The sequence below is a fragment of the Ranitomeya variabilis genome, chromosome 4, assembly GCF_051348905.1.
Source record: "Ranitomeya variabilis isolate aRanVar5 chromosome 4, aRanVar5.hap1, whole genome shotgun sequence".
Classification (NCBI taxonomy): Eukaryota; Metazoa; Chordata; class Amphibia; order Anura; family Dendrobatidae; genus Ranitomeya; species Ranitomeya variabilis.
In genome coordinates this window covers 504,679,002-504,694,882 of record NC_135235.1, presented here as the reverse complement: position 1 = coordinate 504,694,882, position 15,881 = coordinate 504,679,002, and positions in this window count along the sequence as shown.

Here is a 15,881-nt window from a genome sequence, read left to right as displayed (position 1 = left end):
AAGGTCGCTGGACAGACTAGCAACACCTGTGACTAATCCTCTTTACTCTTTCTGGGTTCTGTGGATGTGGCTTAACTAAAGAAACATTGTTTAGTTTGCTTTCTTTTATTTCCTATTTTCTTCCAGCTCACCAAATTTTGCCAGTTCTTTTCTGTCTGATGCTCTGGCCAACTAGCAGTGTGTTACTCTAGACATGGTTGTGCCTCTGTAAAAGTTTTCAGTATCTTTATGCGTCAGTGTGCAGTAATTGCCAACATCAACCAATGTACCTAACTATGATGATAATGATAATAAAAATAATATTTTGTATTTCTATATCGCTCACATATTCCGCAGCACTTTAAAATTCAGATATGATACTACTATGTCATATACTATGATGTCTGCCCTCTGCCATGGTATGACTTAGTGACTTCTGCCTTCTATGTATCAGTCATTACTTACAGAGACAACTGCTGGTAAAGTGACGATTCCCTGGGAAAAACTCAACACCCCTTTAGAGACTGTCTCCCGCTGGAATGTATATAACCTATTAATATGGCCATATGGAGCGCCGCCACGTTAGGGCAATGGGGTACTCGGTACCGGGTCCTTCGGTTCGGGGAATGTCACGGTGGCCCGACCCGGTCCGTGGCCCTTTGAGGGACGTCCAATAAAAGGGAAAGTTTGTATAATGTTCGTGACTCCACCTGTGGTATTCGGTCAGGGTGACCGACGCTGCTTAGGGGTCCGCTGGGGATGATGTGATGGCAGTTAGATGGTATACCTTCCCACCGGTGAAGTGTATCCCCAGGGCTTCCCAGAAGTGTAGATGGTGGATGATGCAAGGCGCAGGGAATAACGAGGACACAAGGTTGCAGTCTCTTTACCTTTACTGAAGGCTTCAGCATCCACAGTCCAGGGTACGGACCACAGGGTAGGCAGAGTCCAGCCGGTCCGAAGGCAAATCCAGAGTCCCCTTATCCAGGTTGAAATCAGTAGCCTTCCTCTAGCGCCTGTGTGTTGTAGTACCTCCCTGCTGAGCTTCTCGGTAAGGTCCTCACAACTGTTGTAGATGTTCTAGATGTTATTTCTCTCTCTGTCCCCCAGATGGTATGGATAGGACAAACCCGTATGACTGATGGCCTGAGGCTTTTTACAGGGACCCTAGAGATGCCCCAGCCCCCACAAGTTGCCACCGTGCCTCCTGGGTATATGGTCGGGCAGCCAACGTGGAATTAACTGTCCTGTCGGTCTCTGGAGCAAGGCTTGGAGACGGTTGCTCCCTCGGTGTTCCGGCTACCGGCCACGCGCCTCAGAAGGAGGCAGCCTATTACAGGGCAGAACTCCTTCTGATTTTATCTCCTTGTGCTATGACTTCGTTTCTCACCCGCTACAATACAATTCTATTTGTGTCCTTTCTTAGGATGCTGTCACACGTGGGGCAGGCGCAGCTCCGTAGCCTTCTATCTAGGCCTCTGACAGGATCCCACCCCTGTCAGGGACTCTCTGTCTGCAGTCCTGATGTTCCTCCTTTCCCCTGTCTGCCTGACAGGTGTTGCCTGGGCAAAGCCCAGTTAGCTTCCCTCTCACAGGACGCTGCCTGGGTGAAGCCCAGACAGCTTCTGACTAACTTTCTATCCAGCCCACCAGTTTTACCCTCTTGTGAGGAGTGCCCTAGTAGATAGGAGCAAGGCTCCCCCTGGTGGTCTGGAGTGTGAAGTGTGGTGTATGGTTTGTGATACCTGGTAAGAAGATCTCCTTTATTGCCATCAGACGTAATATCACCCTCCCTGGTGGAAGAACAATATTACTGCAACGACCAGGACTCTGGGGCGCTGCACATACAGGTGATAGAAATGTTGAAATAATCAAAATTGGTAATTATGGCACTCCTGTGAAAGGTGACCCAGTAGGATCCTATCCTATGTAAATCTTGTATAAAACTTGCCACTCACTGCTGCTGGTCTTGAGCGTTCATTTTTTGCATGTAACCCTTGGCACACTGCAATTTGTCCAACTGATCAAGGCCATTGTTTGACCAAAACGTCTTCTTTATTTTTGGATTGCCTGCACGCAATAAAATCATTTTCTTACAACATTTACCTGAGTGCCTAGTTTTCTACAAGACATTGAAATAGTCCTACCTGTATGCCTCATATCTGCGGTCTTGTTGTTGAAAAATCATCTTTTATTTCTGTATGCTAATGATTTCTTCGAGGTTCTGGGGCGTGCTGTGCCTAGAAGAAATCTCTGCCTCCTGTCTTCATTATCATACCACCCCCTCCCATCAGCGTCACAAGTGCCCTGTGAGGTATAATGGTGGCCCCAAAATTCCTTACTTGTGCCCTGCAATAGTACGATTATACAGTACCTATTCTGCCTTTCTATGCGCATTGGCTTCAGCATTCTTCTGCACAGATGCCGATGAGTCACTGCTACTTCCGTTGCAGTGACCTCTGGCGTACGAGGCGATAAAGTTCTCTCCCCAGCATGCAAATATGGGTGACAGGGTCATCAGAAAGTGTACGGTTCCTAACTCTGCAGAGAGGAAGGAAGCAGGGAGACCATCTTATCACCACACATGCTGGTGCCTGGCAAAAGAACGCTGAAGCCAATGCCCATAGAAGGGCAGAATAGGCAAGCATAATCGCACTATTGCAGGGCGCAGGATTCTGGGGATACTATTACATGTCACAGGGCGCTGTGACGCTGATGGGATGGGGGTGGTATGCAAATGAAGACAGGAGGCAGAGATTTTTTCCAGGAGCCCCATACCTCTGAGCCTGAAGGAAATCATTAGCATAAAGAATTAAAAGACAATTTTCAACAAGATATGAGGCATACAGTAACATTGCTATCACCTGTATGCCCATATTAATAATTCATATATGGCCAAGGGGGGTGACAGGTTCCCTTTAAGAATTTACAATCCCTAACACTCCAAGCCAAATCCTTCAGTGGATCCTCATCTGATGGTGACATGTGACCAATGCAATTATTTATTTATTATGCATTGCTTATATAGCGCCATCATATTCCATAGCTCTTTACATACAGTGAGTATGCAAAGTATTCAGACCTCTAAATTTTTCACTCTTTATTTCATTGCAGCAATTTGGTAAATTCAAAAAAGTTCATTTTTTTACATTAATGTACACTCTGCACCTCATCTTGACTGAAAAAAACAAATGTAGAAATTTTTGCAAATTTATTAAAAAAGAAAAGCTGAAATATCGCATGGTCACAAGTATTCAAACCCTTTGCTCAGTATTGAGTAGAAGCACCCTTTTTCAGCTAGTACAGCCATGAGTCTTCTTGGGAATGATGCAATAAGTTTTTCACACCTGGATTTGGGGATCCTCTGCCATTCTTCCTTGCAGATCTGTTGTGAATTCTGTTCTTGGGCTCCCTCCGGTGGTTATAAGTGGTAGCGCTGCTGTCTTTCCTTCACAGCAGTTATCAGGTGTGTCCACTCTGGACTGGGCTATTTAGTCTGGCTTCACCCTTTAGTCAGTGCCAGTTGTCCATTGTATTCTGGAGGATTCACATCTCTTCATGGTTCTCCTGCTTCCTGGTCTTTTCACCAAGATAAGTTCTGCTTGTTTTGCAGCCCACATGTTGTGGGCCTCATTGTTCAGTGCATTTCATGTTTTTTCTTGTCCAGCTTAATCTGTGTAAGGATTTATGCAGTCAAGCTGGAATCTCTGGAGAGGCAGATATACCCTCCATATCTTTAGTTAGATGTGGAGTTTTTTGTATTTTCTGTGGTGGATATTTCCTAGTATTTTAATACTGACCGCATAGTTCTCTGTCCTATCTTTCCTATTTAGCTAGATTGGCCTCCTTTGCTAAATCCTGTTTTCAGCCTGTGTATGTTTTTTCCTCTCCTCTCACAGTCAATATTTGTGGGGGGCTGCCTATCCTTTGGGAATTTTCTCTGAGGCGAGATAGTTTTCCCTTTTCTATCTATAGGGTTAATTAGTCCTCCGGCTGTGTCGAGGTGTCTAGGATCAGTAGGTACATCCCACGGCTACTTCTTGTTGCGGTGTTAAGTTCAGGGTCCGCGGTCAGTATAGATATCACCTTCTCCAGAGTACGTCCAATGCTACTCCTGGGCCACCAGATCATAACAGTACAACTGGCCTACAATGAGTTAACCGCATCTCAGAAGAAGGGAAAGAAAGTGCTGAGCCATTTTTTTTTCTGTACTCTGTTGTGTTTTTTTTTCCCTCTTTACCTCTGGGTGGTTCAGGAGTTTGGTGCTGACATGGATGTTCAGGGACTTGCTTCTCGTGTGGATCAACTTGCTCTTGGAGTACAGGGTATTTCTGGTTATATCATTCAGACTCCAGCTTTGGAGCCTAGAATTCCAACTCCTGATCTGTTTTTTGGGGACAGGTCTAAATTTCTGAGCTTTAAAAATAACTGTAAACTGTTTTTTGCTCTGAAGCCCCGTTCCTCTGGTGATCCTATCCAGCAGGTTAAAATTGTCATATCTCTGTTGCGTGGCGACCCCCAGAATTGGGCATTTGCCCTGGAACCTGGGAATCCGGCGTTGCTTAATGTAGACACCTTTTTTCAGGCGCTTGGGTTATTGTATGATGAACCTAACTCTGTAGAGCATGCTGAGCACCCTGTGTCAGGGTCAAGAAGCGGCAGAATCATATTGCCAGAAATTTAGAAAATGGTCTGTGTTGACTAAATGGAATGAGGATGCTTTGGCGGCAATTTTCAGAAAGGGTCTTTCTGAATCCGTTAAAGATGTTATGGTGGGGTTCCCCACGCCTGCTGGTTTGAGTGATTCTATGTCTCTGGCCATTCAAATTGATCGGCGCTTGCGTGAGCGCAGAGTTGTGCACGCTATGGCATTGTCTTCCGAGCGGAGTCCTGAGCCTATGCAATGTGATAGGATTGTGTCTAGAGCTGAACGACAAGGATTCAGACGTCAGAATGGGTTGTGTTTTTACTGCGGCGATTCTGCTCATGTTATTTCTGATTGCCCTAAGCGTGTCAAGAGAATCGCTAGTTCTGTTACCATCAGTACTGTACAGCCTAAATTTCTGTTATCTGTGACCCTGATCTGCTCATTATTGTCATTTTCTGTCATGGCATTTGTGGATTCAGGCGCCGCTTTAAATTTAATGGACTTAGAATTTGCCAGACGTTGTGGGTTTCCCTTACAGCCTTTGCAGAGTCCTATCCCTTTGAGGGGTATTGATGCTACACCATTGGCTAAAAATAAACCTCAGTTTTGGACACAGTTAACCATGTGCATGGCGCCAGCCCATCGGGAAGATTGTCGTTTTCTGGTGTTGCATAATCTGCATGATGTTATTGTGCTGGGTTTCCCATGGTTACAGGTGCATAATCCGGTGTTGGATTGGAAATCTATGTCTGTGACTAGTTGGGGTTGTCAGGGGGTTCATGGTGACGTTCCTTTAATGTCAATTACCTCCTCCCCCTCTTCTGAAATTCCTGAGTTTTTGTCAGATTTCCAGGATGTATTCAATGAGCCCAAGTCCAGTTCCCTTCCACCGCACAGGGACTGTGATTGTGCTATTGACTTGATTCCAGGCTGTAAGTTCCCTAAGGGCCGACTTTTCAACCTGTCTGTGCCAGAACATGCCGCCATGCGGAGTTATGTTAAGGAGTCTTTGGAGAAGGGGCATATTCGGCCATCTTCTTCTCCATTGGGAGCAGGTTTCTTTTTTGTTGCCAAGAAGGATGGCTCCTTGAGACCCTGTATTGATTATCGCCTCTTGAATAAGATCACGGTCAAATTCCAATACCCTTTGCCTTTGCTCTCTGATTTGTTTGCCAGGATTAAGGGTGCTAGTTGGTTTACTAAGATTGACCTTCGAGGGGCATATAATCTTGTTCGTATTAAGCAGGGCGACGAATGGAAAACTGCATTCAATACGCCCGAGGGCCATTTTGAATATCTTGTGATGCCATTCGGACTCTCTAATGCTCCATCTGTGTTTCAGTCCTTCATGCATGATATATTTCGGAATTATCTTGATAAATTCATGATTGTATATTTGGATGATATTTTGATTTTTTCGGATGATTGGGAGTCTCATGTGAAACAAGTCAGGATGGTATTTCAGATCCTTCGTGATAATGCCTTGTTTGTGAAGGAGTCTAAGTGCCTCTTTGGAGTACAGAAGGTTTCTTTTTTGGGCTTCATTTTTTCTCCCTCATCTATAGAAATGGATCCGGTTAAGGTTCAGGCCATTCATGATTGGATCCAGCCCACATCCGTGAAGAGCCTTCAGAAATTTTTGGGCTTTGCTAATTTTTATCGCCGTTTCATTGCCAACTTCTCCAGTGTGGTTAAACCCCTGACCGATTTGACGAAGAAAGGCGCTGATGTGACAAATTGGTCCTCTGCGGCCGTTTCTGCCTTTCAGGGGCTTAAACGCCGATTTACTTCTGCCCCTGTGTTTTGTCAGCAGGATGTTTCTCTTCCTTTTCAGGTTGAGGTTGACGCTTCTGAGATTGGGGCAGGGGCCGTTTTGTCTCAGAGGAATTCTGATGGTTCCTTGATGAAACCGTGTGCCTTCTTCTCTCAAAAATTTTCGCCTGTGGAACGCAATTATGATGTCGGTAATCGTGAGTTGTTGGCTATGAAGTGGGCATTTGAGGAGTGGCGACATTGGCTTGAGGGGGCTAAACATCGTATTGTGGTCTTGACCGATCATAAGAATCTGATTTACCTCGAGTCTGCCAAACGGCTGAATCCTAGACAGGCCCGATGGTCCCTGTTTTTCTCCCGTTTTGATTTTGTTGTCTCGTATCTTCCGGGTTCTAAGAATGTTAAGGCTGATGCCCTCTCTAGGAGTTTTTTGCCTGATTCCCCTGGGGTCCTTGAGCCGGTCGGCATTCTGAAGGAGGGGGTGATTCTTTCTGCCATCTCCCCTGATTTACGACAGGTTCTTCAGGAATTTCAGGCTGATAAACCTGACCGCTGTCCAGTGGGGAAACTGTTTGTTCCTGATAGATGGACTAGCAAAGTGATTTCTGAGGTTCACTGTTCTGTGTTGGCTGGCCATCTTGGGATTTTTGGTACCAGAGATTTGGTTAGTAGGTCATTTTGGTGGCCTTCTTTGTCACGGGATGTGCACTCCTTTGTGCAGTCCTGTGGGACTTGTGCGCGGGCCAAACCTTGCTGCTCACGCGCCAGTGGGTTGCTTTTGCCTTTGCCGGTCCCTGAGAGGCCTTGGACGCATATTTCTATGGATTTTATTTCAGATCTTCCGGTTTCCCAGAGGATGTCGGCTATCTGGGTGGTTTGTGACCGGTTTTCTAAGATGGTTCATTTGGTACCTTTGCCTAAATTACCATCCTCTTCTGAGTTGATTCCATTGTTTTTTCAGCATGTGGTTCGTTTGCATGGCATTCCGGAGAATATTGTGTCCGATAGAGGTTCCCAGTTTGTTTCCAAGTTTTGGCGGTCCTTTTGTGCTAGGCTGGGCATTGATTTGTCTTTTTCTTCCGCATTTCATCCTCAGACAAATGGCCAAACCGAGCGAACTAACCAGACTTTGGAAACTTATTTGAGATGCTTTGTGTCTGCCGATCAGGATGATTGGGTGGCTTTCTTGCCATTGGCCGAGTTTGCCCTTAATAATCGGGCTAGTTCTGCTACCTTGGTTTCACCTTTTTTTTGTAATTCTGGGTTTCATCCTCGTTTTTCTTCGGGGCAGGTTGAGCCTTCTGATTGTCCTGGGGTGGACTCTGTGGTTGACAGGTTGCAGCAAATTTGAGCTCATGTTGTGGACAATTTGGTCTTGTCTCAGGAGGAGGCTCAGCGTTTTGCTAACCGTCAGCGGCGTGTGGGTTCCCGGCTTCGGGTTGGGAATTTGGTCTGGTTGTCTTCCCGTCATGTTCCTAAGAAGGTTTCTTCCCCTAAGTTCAAGCCTCGGTTTATTGGTCCTTATAGGATTTCTGAGATTATCAATCCAGTGTCTTTTCGTTTGGCCCTTCCAGCATCTTTTTCCATCCACAATGTTTTTCATAGATCTTTGTTGCGGAAATATGTGGTACCCGTCGTTCCCTCTGTTGATCCTCCTGCCCCGGTGTTGATTGATGGGGAGTTGGAGTATGTTGTTGAGAAGATCTTGGATTCTCGTTTTTCTAGGCGGAGGCTTCAGTATCTTGTCAAGTGGAAGGGTTATGGCCAGGAGGATAATTCTTGGGTTGTTGCCTCTGATGTTCATGCTGACGATTTGGTTCATGCCTTCCGTTTGGCTCGTCCTGATCAGCCTGGGGGCTCTGGTGAGGGTTCGGTGACCCCTCCTCAAAGGGGGGTACTGTTGTGAATTCTGTTCTTGGGCTCCCTCCGGTGGTTATAAGTGGTAGCGCTGCTGTCTGTCCTTCACAGCAGTTATCAGGTGTGTCCACTCTGGACTGGGCTATTTAGTCTGGCCTCACCCTTTAGTCAGTGCCAGTTGTCCATTGTATTCTGGAGGATTCACATCCCTTCATGGTTCTCCTGCTTCCTGGTCTTTTCACCAAGATAAGTTCTGCTTGTTTTGCAGCCCACATGTTGTGGGCCTCATTGTTCAGTGCATTTCATGTTTTTTCTTGTCCAGCTTAATCTGTGTAAGGATTTATGCAGTCAAGCTGGAATCTCTGGAGAGGCAGATATACCCTCCATATCTTTAGTTAGATGTGGAGTTTTTTGTATTTTCTGTGGTGGATATTTCCTAGTATTTTAATACTGACCGCATAGTTCTCTGTCCTATCTTTCCTATTTAGCTAGATTGGCCTCCTTTGCTAAATCCTGTTTTCAGCCTGTGTATGTTTTTTCCTCTCCTCTCAGTCAATATTTGTGGGGAGCTGCCTATCCTTTGGGAATTTTCTCTGAGGCGAGATAGTTTTCCCTTTTCTATCTATAGGGTTAATTAGTCCTCCGGCTGTGTCGAGGTGTCTAGGATCAGTAGGTACATCCCACGGCTACTTCTAGTTGCGGTGTTAAGTTCAGGGTCCGCGGTCAGTATAGATGCCACCTTCTCCAGAGTACGTCCAATGCTACTCCTGGGCCACCAGATCATAACACAGATCCTCTCCAGTTCCGTCAGGTTGGATGGTGAAGGTTGGTGGACAGCCATTTTCAGGTCTCTCCAGAGATGCTCAATTGGGTTTAGTTCACGGCTCTGGCTGGGCCAGTCAAGAATGGTCACAGAGTTGTTCTGAAGCCACTCTTTTGTTATTTTAGCTGTGTGCTTAGGGTCATTGTCTTGTTGGAAGGTGAACCTTGATGACGTCACGGCTTGTGATTGGTCGCGTGAGCGGTCACATGAGCGGTCACGTGACCAATCACAAGCTGCGTCGTCATTGAAGGTCCTAAACTCCTCATTCTTAGGAATGGAGGCTGCCGGTTACATCGGTAAGGTCCAGGGGCCGCCGGAGGGGTGAGTATATCCATATTTTTTATTTTAATTCTTTATTTTTTACATGAATATGGATCCCAGGGCCTGAAGGAGAGTTTCCTCTCCTTCAGACCCTGGGAACCATCCAGGATAGCTTCCGATACTTGTGTCCCATTGACTTGTATTGGTATCGGGTATCGGTATCGGCGATATCCGATATTTTTCGGATATCGGCCGATACTATCCGATACCGATACTTTCAAGTATCGGAAGGTATCGCTCAACACTATTATTAACCCTTCAGGTTAATGAAAAAAATGAACATTTAACTTTTTTTGGCAAAAATTTACTTCAGCTCCAATTTGTTTTATTTTACCAAGGGTAACAGGAGAAATTGGACCCCAAAAGTTGTTGTACAAATATGTCCTGAGTACGCCGATACCCCATATGTGGGAGTAAACCACTGTTTGGCGCATGGCAGAGCTCGGAAGGGAAGGAGCGACGTTTGACTTTTCAATGCAAAATTGGCTGGAATTGAGATGGGACACCATGTTGCGTTTGGAGAGCCCCTGATGTGCCTAAACAGTGGAAACCCCCAATTCTAACTGAAACCCTAACCCAAACACACCCCTAACCCTAATCCCAAACACACCCCTAACCCCAACCACACCCCTAACCCCAACACACCCCTAACCCTAATCCCAACCCTAACCACACCCCTAACCCTAATCCCAACCGTAAATGTAATTCAAACCCTAACCCTAGCCCCAACACTAACACTAGCCCCAACCCTAACCCTAACCCTAGCCCTAACCCTAACCCTAGCCCTAACCCTAATGAGAAAATGGAAATAAATACATTTTTTTAATTTTTCCCTAACTAAGGGGGTGATGAAGGGGGGTTTGATTTACTATTTATAGTGGGTATTCTAGCGGATTTTTATGATTGGCAGCCGTCACACACTAAAAGACGCATTTTATTGCAAAAAATATTTTTTGCATTACCACATTTTGAGAGCTATAATTTTTCCATATTTTGGTCCACTGAGTCATGTGAGGTCTTGTTTTTTGCGGGACGAGTTGACGTTTTTATTGATAACATATTCGGGCACGTGACATGTTTTGATCGCTTTTTATTCCGATTTTTGTGAGGCAGAATGACCAAAAACCAGCTATGAATTTCTTTTGGGGGGGCGTTTATACCGTTCCGCGTTTGGTAAAATAGATAAAGCAGTTTTATTCTTCGGGTCAGTACGAATACAGTAATACCTCATTTATATCTTTTTTTATGTTTTGGCGCTTTTATACTATAAAAACTATTTTATAGAAAAAATAATTATTTTTGCATTGCTTTATACTAAGGACTATAACTATTTTTTCGCTAATGATGCTGTATGGTGGTTCGTTTTCTGCGGGACAAGATGACGTTTTCAGCGGTACCATGGTTGTTTATATCCGTCTTTTTGATCGTGTGGTATTCCACTTTTAGTTCGGCGGTATGATAATAAAGCATTGTTTTTTGCCTCGTTTTTTTTACGGTGTTCACTGAAGGGGTTAACTAGCAGGACAGTTTTATAGGTCGGGTTGTTACGGACGCAGCGATACTAAATATGTGTACTTTTATTGTTTGTTTTTTTATTTAGATAAAGAAATGTATTTATGGGAACAATATTTTTATTTTTATTTTTTTTATTTAGGAATTTTTTTTTTTTTTTACACATCTGAATATTTTTTTTTTAACATGATAACATTGCCCCGGGTGGGGGCATCATGTTATAGTGTAAGATCGCTGATCTGACACTTTGCAATGCAATGCAGATCAGCGATCTGACGTGCACTGCAGAGAGGCTTCCCAGAGCCTGCTCTGAGAAGGTGCTGGTAAGCCACATCCCTGCAGGACCCGGATGCAGCCCCGCAGCCATTTTGGATCCGGGATGCAGGGAGGAGACGCTCGGTCCAACACGAGCACATCGCGTTGTACCGAGGGTCTCAGGGAAGCCCGAAGGGAGCCCCCTCCCTGTGCGATGCTTCCCTATGCCCTCGGAACACTGCGATCATGTTTGATCGCAGTGTTTCGGGGGTTAATGTGCCAGTAGTGCCGGATGTCAGCTGCCATAGTCAGCTGACACCCGGCCGCGATCGGCCGCGCTCCCCCCGTGAGCGCGGCCGATCACTATGTCGTACTATCCCGTCGGTGGGCATACGGGCCCACCCCACCTCGACGGGATAGTACGTCACATGTCAGAAAGGGGTCTGAATACTTTCCATACCCACAGTACATGGGCAACACGGTGGCGCAGTGGATAGCACAGCAGCCTTGCAGCGCTGGAGTCCTGGGTTCAAGCCCCACTAAGGACAACATCTGCAAAGAGTTCTCTCCGTGTTTGCGTGGGTTTCCTCCAGGTACTCCGGTTTCCTCCCACATTCCAAAGACATACTGATAGAGAATTTAGATTGTGAGCCCCAACGGGGACAGTGACGATAATGTGTGTGCAACCTGTAAAGCGCTGCGGAATATGTTAGCGTTATATAAAAATAAAGATTATTATTAAAGATTTACATTATCATCTCTTTGTCCCCAATGGGTCTCACAATCTAGATTCTCTATCACTGTGTCTTTGGAATAGCCAGATCGCCCTCATGTGCGGCGGGCAGGGAGCAATCCCTGCAGCTCCGCTGTCTGCAACAGAGAATGGGAGCAGAGCTGCAGGGATTGGATCCGTCTCGCTCTCACTTCCGACCTTTTCTTGCTGCAGTGCGAGTGCTGACTGAACTATCCTTCCTCCACGCATTCTGGGGGACGGGGCCACAAGATCCTGGGAAATTCAGAGGCCCGTTTGCACGGCTGCTCCCGACACCATGGCAACCACAAGCACAACCGGGGCCCCCAGGTACCAGCCGCGCAGTCCGGTGCAGGTGAGGAGCGGGTGTCCATCACCGAGGTGGGGGGTGTTCTGATGTGAAGCAACGAGGACGAGACATCTGCTGTATAACTGGGGGGACAGAGCATAAGCTGGCCCCATATACCCGAGGGAGCAGAAGTCCCAGCATGCCCGCCAGCCTGGATCTGGAGCTGTTATGGCTCACACAGCAGTGGCTGAATGACATCATCATTCAGCGCCACGGCTGTGCGAGACAGGAAGTTGCCATCGATGGTGCGCTTCAGAATACCGTGTGCAGAGGTGAGGTGAGGTGTGTCTGTGTGTCTGTGTGTGTGAAGAGAGGTGAATGGTGCTGTGTGTGTATGCAGAGAGGTGAATGGTGCTGTGTGTGTATGCAGAGAGGTGAATTGTGCTGTGTGTGTCTGTGTGTGTGTATGCAGAGAGGTGAGTGGTGCTGTGTGTGTGTATGCAGAGAGGTGAATGGTGCTGTGTGTGTCTGTGTGTGTGTGTATGCAGAGAGGTGAATGGTGTTGTGTGTGTGTGTATGCAGAGAGGTGAATGGTGCTGTGTGTGTGTGTGTGTGTGTATGCAGGGAGGTGAATTGTGCTGTGTGTGTCTGTGTGTGTAGGTGGAGGAGAGGGCAATGAGGGGGTGATGGGGCAGAAGGCAGTGATTGGGTTGACAGAGAGGGCAATGATGGGGAAGAAAGCATTGATTGGGTTGACAGAGAGGGCAATGATGGGGGTGATGGGGCAGAAGGCAATGATAAGGATGACAGAGAGGGCAGTGATGGGGCAGAAGGCAATGATTAGGTTGACAGAGACAGCAATGACGGGGATGATGGGGAGGAAAGCAACGATTGGATTGATGGAGAGGGCAATGACAGGGGTGGTGGGGGAGGAGGAAATGATGGAGGTGGTGAATGGGCAATCATGGGGGTTGAGGGGGAGTAGGAAATGATGGAGGTGGTGGAATGGGTAATGATGGGGTGTTGGGAGAGAAGGCAATGATGGTGGCTGTGGAAAGGACAATGATGGTGTCATGGGGAGGAGGCAATGATGGAGCTGGTGGAATGGGCAATAATGGGGTGGTGGGGAGAAAGCAATAATGGAGGTTGTGAAGAGGGCAATCACGGAGGTGGGGGAGAGGGCAATAATGGGATGCTGGGGGAGGAGGACAATGAGGGGTGTGGGGGATTGGGATGGGAGGAAGGGGAATATATAATGGATTTAGGAACAGGGAAAGGTGGAGGAAACGTTATTGTCGACTATTATGTCTAACACAGTCCCTTACTATAAAGTGTACTCACTTATATATAGCACAGTCCCTTAGTGTGTGTATGTGTGTGTATATATATATATATATATATATATATATATATATTTGTTGCCTTAAAAGGAGTGGGGCCCAGACACATTTCCTGCACAGGCGCCCCAAGCTGTCTGTGTCCGCCCCTGAAATTAGCTGTATGGTAAGCACACATACTGGTGAGCTGCTAGATAACAGTAATGACAGGAGAAAAAATAAATCTTCTCCCCTCCCCGACTGACTGAGTACAAAGGATTGGCCTCCATCCACACTCAGCTGAGGAAAAGAGTTATTTCTTCCTCTGTCTGTAGCCCCTCACCAGTATGTGTTCGTATGATATTGCTGTTCAGTCAGTTCAGACAAAGATTTGGGATCTGTGTTTCTTCAGACTACAGCCCACCCTAACATGTGACTAGGACCACCTGCCATGTGAATTAAGTGAGTGGGCCATCTTGTTACATTCTTAGAAAACTCATTAAGGCCCCATACACATAAGATTAAACTAGTGCAGAACCTGGGGATTTTCGTGGGATCAGTCGACCATCTGTCCTCACTACATGATGTTAGGGAGAAAGCAGTTTGAATTCAAACAACCTGATCCTTTTATTCTCCAGTTAGATAAATGGTGCCACACATCTGGCAGTCGATTGCTCCACTCTTCCCATAGCAAACACATGAACACATAACAGAAATGAGCAATAATGTATATGGGGGGAAGAACTAACTGTAAGATAAATGAACATTTTGCTAATAGCTCTGTAAAATGTTCAGCCATCTTTAGAACATATTGAAAAAATCTATCAAAGTTGTGTAGGGAGGTGGCAGAGACCCTTGTTTGCCCCTCCCCCACATGGGACTTACGTGACCCATTTTTGTATGATGCACCTTGTTATTGACTTGTAAATTATGTGTGTTGAATTGTTATTCATGTGTACCGTAAAATGTACTACCCGTGTTATGTAGTTTCATTGGACTGACTAATGTTGTGGTTCCCTTGTATATAATAGAACTAGGGACAGAAGGAGTTATCCGCAGAGGTTGGACTAGCAGTTAAAAAGGGATGGGAGTTCCTGTCTGATTACGTAAGGGCCCTGCCAAAGGGACTTCAAACGTACAGATTTCGGCGTATGGACTATCTCCTCTTTCGGTCACCATGGCTGCTATGGGTACGGCTGTGGACGTCGTTAGGGAGAGAGCAGGAAGTTGATGTTGCATTTTCTTTAAACCTTTTATTAAACCGTTTCCCTGTTGGATTGCAAATTGAGTCTGGCATTGTGTCTCTCCTGTCCTTTCCTGTACAAGGTGTCGGGGTGTATACTGACTGTGGCTTAGTTGACTCAGCTGGGACTACCACCCTGTGTCACCTTGTTACAGTTGAGTGAAGCTTAACTACAGAGTAGCTTGTTATCACCTTTTCTGACAGCCTGCGCCTACGGCACATGTCCTCCAGCCCCTAAAAGCATCCCTAGATAAACACATGACTACAGTATATGAAACATAAACTAGAAAAAAAAATGAGTGAACAAGTCAGCGTGAAGAAATGCCAAAGGTTCTCAAGGGATTCCTGTCCATCTCAAACTTGTCTATGTTGTTTAGCGGTGACAGTTTTCACTCCAATTAGACAATTGGGAGAGGTGTTTATTTGTTCTTTATAATTTGGGTGGAATGTTTATATGAGATTTAGGCTAATTAAAGACTAAAGTGAACAGAGTCAGAATAGGCGGCTTCACAGGAGCGCCAAGCTGGTGATGGGAGTTTTTTAGTGCAGATAGCACGCTGCAGCTCCGGCCGGATGCCTCAGAAGAGGATAAGATTGGATGAAGTAAAAATGGACCGGTCAAATGGAGCACAAGTGACACAGTTCAGTTGGTATTAAAAAGTCTTCATTTAATATTTCCACAACGCGTTTCAACGGAATAGTTCCGTCTTCTTCAGGTGGCAGTTATATATAGAGTAGGACAGGGGAGGTATATAAAGGAAGAACAGCAAATGAAAATTAAGAAGCAATTACTAAGAACACCCACATAATTAAAAATGTAAATTATAGCTGCACTAACATTAAAACACACACACACACACACACACACACACACACACACACACACACACACACACATACATATACATGGCTGCACTAGTATAAATAAAGCTAAAACCAACCTTAAAACAATTTAAACAATTAAAACAATGTACACAAAAAAATTTATGGACACAAAAAATTATAACAACGTACATATAAGTGCACATATTATGTGACTTTCTCAATTGTGAGGGTTAAACCATCACAATTAATCCCTTATTAATCCCTTGAAAGACCTATCCCCCTTTACTTG